At 40.8% G+C, this 6,655-nt stretch overlaps 1 long non-coding RNA gene across 2 annotated transcripts in view; it reads right to left on the bottom strand.

Moving 5' to 3' along the window:
* Positions 1 to 294: 294 nt before the first annotated feature.
* The window catches only part of LOC144455784 (uncharacterized), a 60,212-nt gene continuing 53,851 nt past the window's right edge, over positions 295 to 6,655 (bottom strand). The window contains exons 3-4 of one of the 2 annotated variants that reach the window (XR_013484548.1): positions 4,716 to 4,831; positions 295 to 530 (exon numbers count right to left, since the gene is read on the bottom strand). This is a non-coding gene — a long non-coding RNA (uncharacterized LOC144455784). The remainder of the gene's footprint in view (positions 531 to 4,715; positions 4,832 to 6,655) is intronic. The other variant, XR_013484549.1, reaches the window with a different exon arrangement.

Raw genomic sequence — 6,655 nt, 5'->3', positions numbered from 1 at the left:
CTGATTCCTAGGAGCCTTCTAGTCACTATATCATATTGCCTGTCTTTATGGTATATACACAAATTAGTAAAATTGGAAAGGCCTAATTTTACTTGGAAATAGAGTAGGCCAGGGGTGGGGAACCTGCAGCCTCAAGGCCATATGTGGATTTCTAGGTCCTTGGGTGTGGCCTTTTGACTGAGTCCAAGTTTTACAGAACAAATCCTTTTTGTTAAGGATTTAATAAAATTTAATGAAGTGTAGGCACTTTACTATGTGCTAGGCATTGTGCTAAGGAGGGAGGATACAAATGCAAACAAAAAGAAAAAAACCAGTCCCTGCCCTCAAGGAGCTTGCATTTTAACAGGGGAAGACAACACATAAAAGGAAGCTATAAAGGGGATGGTGAAGAATAGCTACCTGAGAAGGGGTATGGTGGAGTCTTGGCAGGAACTCACCAATAGGATGAGGGGTCAGCCTGGTGGAGGGATGTTCCAGGGTGAGAAGGCAGTTAAATTATGGGGTGCAGTCCAGAGAGTCAGAAGCACAATCTAAATGAAAGAAAGAAAAAGAAAGAAAGAAGAAAAGAAAGAAGAAAAGAAAGAAGGGAAGAAAGCAAACAGGCATCTATTGACTTGTGGTGATCCTTGGGGGCTTTACAGAATGAATAAAATGCATATCCTATCATCTAGCATCCTACAATCCAGTAAGGGAGAAGGGCATACACAAATAAATACCATGTAAGACAAGATGTGAAAAGTGCCCAAAGAGTGAGTGATATCACCCCCAAAATCTTGCATGAGTTTTGAGCAGGGAAAGGCTACTTTGGGTTTGTGCCTATTTTCTGGTTCTTCTAGAGCTGTGAATGTCATAAGCTGTCACCTCTCCATGTCTATGATAAATCAATGTCTAGAAGAGTTAATAGATTCCTTTGCTGAACCCTGACTCAGGATCCTGTAAGTGACCTCTAAATGCAAGGAGAGAGGTAGATGGTATGGGGAAAGCTTAAGTTACAGAACTGGATCTGGAAAGAATTCATATGGGCGCCTAAACTGTTCGCACTGCTGAGGACTATAATTTAAGCAGAATTTTAACAGCCAACATCCCTAATTTATGGGAAGGAAAATTTAAGGTTTTGTCAAGTGCTTTTCCCATAAATGGACAGATTATATGGGACCTTTTCCTTTGGTCTGTTTATAGTTGGCTTGTGCCAATATACAATGTTCAAGTACTTCTTTCAGAAAATAAAATTAAGTGTGTTATGGTAAACTACTGTTTAGAAATAAACTGAGCTGCAAATGATCTCTTCCAGGCCACCAAGGTACCATGTAGGGCAGTGGTGAGTTAATGATTCATCTGACCTTAGAAGGAAGAGCAAAGTCACCTCAGTTACTTGCTTTGTAACTGTTTTTACACCCAGACACATGGCAGAAATTCAATTCAATTCAATTCAATTCAACAAATATTTATAAAACTCTTATTGTGTTTGGGTTAGGGGCTGGGTTTTGAAGATGAACAATAATGATCTACCTTTCCAGCCCTTTCTACTCCTAAACATAGTAGCCAAAGCTGCAACATGACCTGGAACAATCTGATTGTTGATTAACAATTGACCTTTGCTTTTTTACTGTTCTTTCCACCTGGAATACCCTCTCCCCATCTCCACCCCCATCTCCACCCCCATCCCCAATAGTTACTGGTATGTTTGGCTAAAATGTGAGGAGGGAGGAAAAAACTTCAGCTGAGGTCAAGTCATGAGGGAAAGATTTATGGGGAAAGTGGTATCTGAGCCAAGCCTAGAAAGAACAGAAGGATTTCAATAGGCAGAGATAAGGAGAGAATGCGTGTCTGACACTGGAGATGGCCCGTGCCAATTCAGAGAGCTGAGACCTCAGAGGCCAACTACTTCAGTCCGCTCATTTTACAGATGAAGAAACTGAGGCTGGAAGAAATGAAATAACTTGCTTGAGGTCACAGAGGTATTACTTATAACAGAGATAGGATTCAAACTCACATCTCCAAATGTAGTACACTTTCCATTGGACTGCAATGCCTTTAAGGCAGGGGTTCTCAGCCTTTTTAATGTCATGGATCCCTTTGATAATCTACTAAAACCTATGGACCCCTTCTCAGAATAATGGTATTAAATGCATAAAATAAAATACATTGGATTACTGAGGAAACAAATTATATTGAAATACTATACTCAAAAAACTTTTAAAAACAAGTTTGTAGATCGCAGGTCAAGGACCCCTGCTCTGTGACAATACCAGATCAGGGAATAGTTAGTAGTCTGAAAGAAGAGTGATATGAACTAAGGCCAGAAAAGTAAGGTGATATCAAATAATTTTTAAGAGACTGTGAAGTCTTTCCCTGTTGTTATCAAGTGTATTTGGTGTTCCTTGTTTTGACAATTAATAAAACTTCACATAACCTTCCAATATGACTTTACAGTTTCTTCTGCTGAATATTAGTTTCCCTAAAAAGAAGACTACATGCTTAAATTGGGACCTCTTTTAAAAACAAATAATTCATGTGGTAAGTTGAAAAAAACCTCAGCACTTGTTATAGGCTTCACTTATGATTCCTAAAAGCCATATTTCTGGGGAAAATATTGTCTACATTTGGATCAGTGTGTTATTTGATGCACAGGGTATACCAAGGAAGAACATCCTATAGATTCATGGCAGTGCATATTTGGAGGGTCATGCTATGATCCATCCTTGTTTTGCTCTGGATTAGGTTACTCTGTGAGTCAAGTATTTCCTCCTGCATAGGAGCATCTGTAATGCAGAAAACCACAAATCTGCTAGAGCCAGCTCAAACTGGTTCACAAGAATTTATTGTTAAATTTTCAGTGCAAACATTTACACTTCAGAAATCAGAAATGCTACAAATCAGGCCTTTAAACTGTTTTGTTGGTTAGATAGACTTAAGAAAGAGATGGAGAAAATGTTAATAATGTGATTAAACCTTAAAATGTGTTGTACATGCATTCTTCCCCTTCCCCCAGAGAGCTGGTAGTTAAACATTTACCAGCACACTCTTGAGGGTAGCTCACAATTCATCAACAACTCTATTGAATTTCTACTCTGTGTAAGGTGCCTTGGGAGAATACAAAGAAGTAAAAGATACAGGTCAGTTCTGCATAGGATTACAATCTAGAACTCACAAAACCCAACACAGTGTTAAAGGGGAAAGGACCCTCAGTCTACTACTCATTGCCCCAGTGGATATTCCTGGTATAAACTTGCCTTCTCAAATCCTAGGAAGAAGTATGAAAATATGTGCAATTTTCTTTGTCTATATGTTAGCTTCGAGCTCCCAGGTCAGACCATTCTTGGGGAAAAAAAATCTTGATGTTAGATCAATCTTTATCTTTTTTGCTAAGGATGTTTCTCCCTTCAGTTGCTTCACCCCAGAATTCCCAATAATTACTACCTTGAGTAGCGATTATAGTTGATTACCATTACTTATAAAGACAAAATGAACCTTTAAAACTTCAACTTCCCTCCTCTTCCTTGTCCCAAACCATGTTCAGAAGAAAAAGCTTCAACCTCATAAAGGGGTTCAAGCAGGTAAAGGAGATACAAAATTACTTTCTTGGGGTCTTTAGTCCAGGAGGGTTTCAGCCACACCCCTTTTGCCCTGACATATCCTGTGCCCAATTGGCCCAAGCATCCTTGTTCCCAGAGTCCTAGCCACCATCTCTGTGGTGCGTCCTCTTCCTGATGCTTCAGCTCTCTCACCTCTCCCTGGTTTCCTAAAATTTCCTTTTCCCCAGCTCCTGACTTCCTGTGGTTTCCTTTCTCCAGCTTCGTGTTGCTTTTCCTCTTCCTATCTAGGCTCCTCTGCAAGTTTCACTCCTGGACTCGGTGAATTGACTGTTAGAGGTCACTCTGAACAACAACCTATCATTCACAAAGTCTTACTGCAGTTTGAAGGTTTAGTAACTCAGTGATATTTAGGTTTTAAACCTTCCCCAAGCAAGGACTGTGCTTTCCATATATTCTATTCAGTACCTCTTGAGGCACCTCAAAAAATGTGAAATAGTCAAATGAATATGCACTGAAGAAAATGGAGTCTACTCAATTTTTTGGATATTTTCCCACTAAGGATGCTGAGGATTCATGAGCATATTTCTGAAAGTATTTTTACTTCCTTGCTTGGCAAACAAAGTGCCCAACAAATAGAGACCATGGCATTCTTCTCTTGGTTTTGACAAAAAATGAGATGGAAGAACATGAAACTGTTTTTTCTATACAGATTAGTGTATAGTGGATACCACCCAACACCAAAGGGTGCTGTGAAGATCAGCCAACCTATCTGAACATATCAGATGCCCCTTAGGTTGCCCTAGGATGGTGCCTTTCTTCCATGTGTGTCTAGAGGTGTGCCTGAATCATTCACCTTGCAACTCTAACCTTTCTAACCACTCCCACTCAACTATTTGAACTGTGCCTTATTGAATCTGTTCTACCAAATTTACTTTATAAAAACATTGAATAAAAGTGATAGCATGAGAATAAGCATGTCAATAGTAAAGCAATACACATCACTTGTTGAGACTTTGATTCAATCCCTATTCTAACTCCCTGCAGGAAAACAAAAAACAAACCCCTCAAAACCCATCTAGATTAGCATTTATATCTCATGGTTGTGGGATGGTAAGGGCTCAGTATTTAGAATAAATGTTCTAGTTCAGCCCAAGGAAGGAGAAAACTCCAGTCACTCACATATAGCACAGCCTGGAAGCTTGGCTGCTTGTTCCTTAGGGCTTCAATTTTTCTTCTCCCCTTCCTTAGGTCTTCTGGCTTCTCTGGTAGTGGAATGAGGAATTTTCTTTGTTAACCTGTCAACAAACATTTATGAAGTACCTAGATGTGCCGGGCACTGTGCTAATTACTAAGGATATGAAGAAAGGTAAAATACAGTCCCCACTTGCAAGAACTTTAAAATCTGATGGAAGAGATGACATGCAAACAATATGTACAAACATGCTATATACAGGTTAAACTGGAGATAATCAGAAGAGGGAAGGCATTAAAACCTGACTCAGGATAGTCTGTTGGTAATTTAGGTTCAGTTTAGAACAAAATAAGACAGTGAAAAAAAAAGGCATTCAACATAGAGAGGCTCTGTGGACACCAAAACAGAATAGTAAAACTCCCTTGCCTGAATTACCCATTGTGATTCACCTGCCAAGCGTCAGAGGGACTTGTGGCTGTTTAATATTCTGGTGAAGAGTTTTATGTCAAGAGTCTGGGCCTATAGTCCATGGTGACAAGTAAGTCTTGAGGATGAACTCAATACCTTTTAAAGAAAAACCACCCTAACTTACATGGGGACAGGGGTTAGGATGTTGTACCTAATGCAATTCAGTGTTAGCAGGTGGGCTGATGGAAAGTATGTTTTTTTTTCCCAGCTAGAAAAAGCACCATGAGAGTCAGCAGTCTTGTAAGTTGAGAGATGCCTAGAAACATTGGAGCTCTGAAGATAAGGAAATGGGGGTTGAGGGGTTGAGGGGTTGGGAGTTTGGACTTGTGCTCACAGTGAGCTGATGTCGTATGAAGGGTGTGTCTCTGAATGTGATCAAGAGCCCTGAGAGCCTCTCTTATTTGGCTCATTGATTTGCTTAAGGAGTGAGATGCATGGGCAAAACCTGCTGTTTCCCTGGATACACCTGCTTTTCACTGGGATCTGGTGCATCTATCCACAATCTCTACCTCTTCTCCCATCAAAGTTGAGCAGTCAAGGGGGCCGCTAGATGGCACAATGGATAGAGCACCGCCCCTGAAGTCAGGAGGACCTGAGTTCAGATCCAGCCTCGGACCAAACACTTGACACTTACTAGCTATATGACTCCGTGCAAGTCACTTAACCCTAATTGCCTAAAAAAAAAAAAAGTTGAACAGTTGAGGGGCAAATTCTACTCCTCTTCTCTTTTCCTTCCATATGTTTATTTGGACCTGAAATTTGCCCTATTTCCCCCCATAGTGGTTGAAGAGTCTGATTTCTTTCTTTCATAAATGAGTTTGTTTTGGTGGCCTACCATGACTTGAGATCAGAGTGTGAGGGGTGAGTGAGGGTTGTTTGTTTGTTTTGGCTTTTCATAGGCTAGCCATGCCAGGATCCTGCAGTTCTGGCTTGAGAGTGCAAAAGACTTCCCTTGGGGCTATCGAGTAATGGTTTAGTTTTATATATGATACCATAACTCTTCCGAGCAGAACCCTAGTACTTGAACTTGTGGCTCTTCTGGATTTCCCCTAGAAGATGGAGCCAATTGAAGCCATAGTGCTGTGGACAGTGTGAGAGCTGGCCCCAGAAGCTCAGCTCCAGCCTTTTTCTCTTTTCCTTCCTTCCTTCCTTCCTTCCTTCCTTCCTTCCTTCCTTCCTTCCTTCCTTCCTTCCTTCCTTCCTTCCTTCCTCTCCTTCCTCTCCTCTCCTCTCCTCTCCTCTCCTCTCCTCTCTCTCCTCTCCTCTCCTCTCCTCTCCTCTCCTCTCCTCTCCTCTCCTCTCCTCTCCCTCTCCTCTCCTCTCCTCTCCTCTCCTCTCCTCTCCTCTCCTCTCCTCTCCTCTCTTTCTTTCTTTCTTTCTTTCTTTCTTTCTTTCTTTCTTTCTTTCTTTCTTTCTTTCTTTCTTTCTTTCTTTCTTTCTTTCTTTCTTTCTTTCTTTT

Source organism: Phascolarctos cinereus, unplaced genomic scaffold, assembly GCF_003287225.1.
Source record: "Phascolarctos cinereus isolate Bilbo 61053 unplaced genomic scaffold, phaCin_HiC Scaffold_2;HRSCAF=192, whole genome shotgun sequence".
NCBI classification, from domain to species: Eukaryota; Metazoa; Chordata; class Mammalia; order Diprotodontia; family Phascolarctidae; genus Phascolarctos; species Phascolarctos cinereus.
This window is presented reverse-complemented; position numbering and strand designations above follow the sequence as displayed.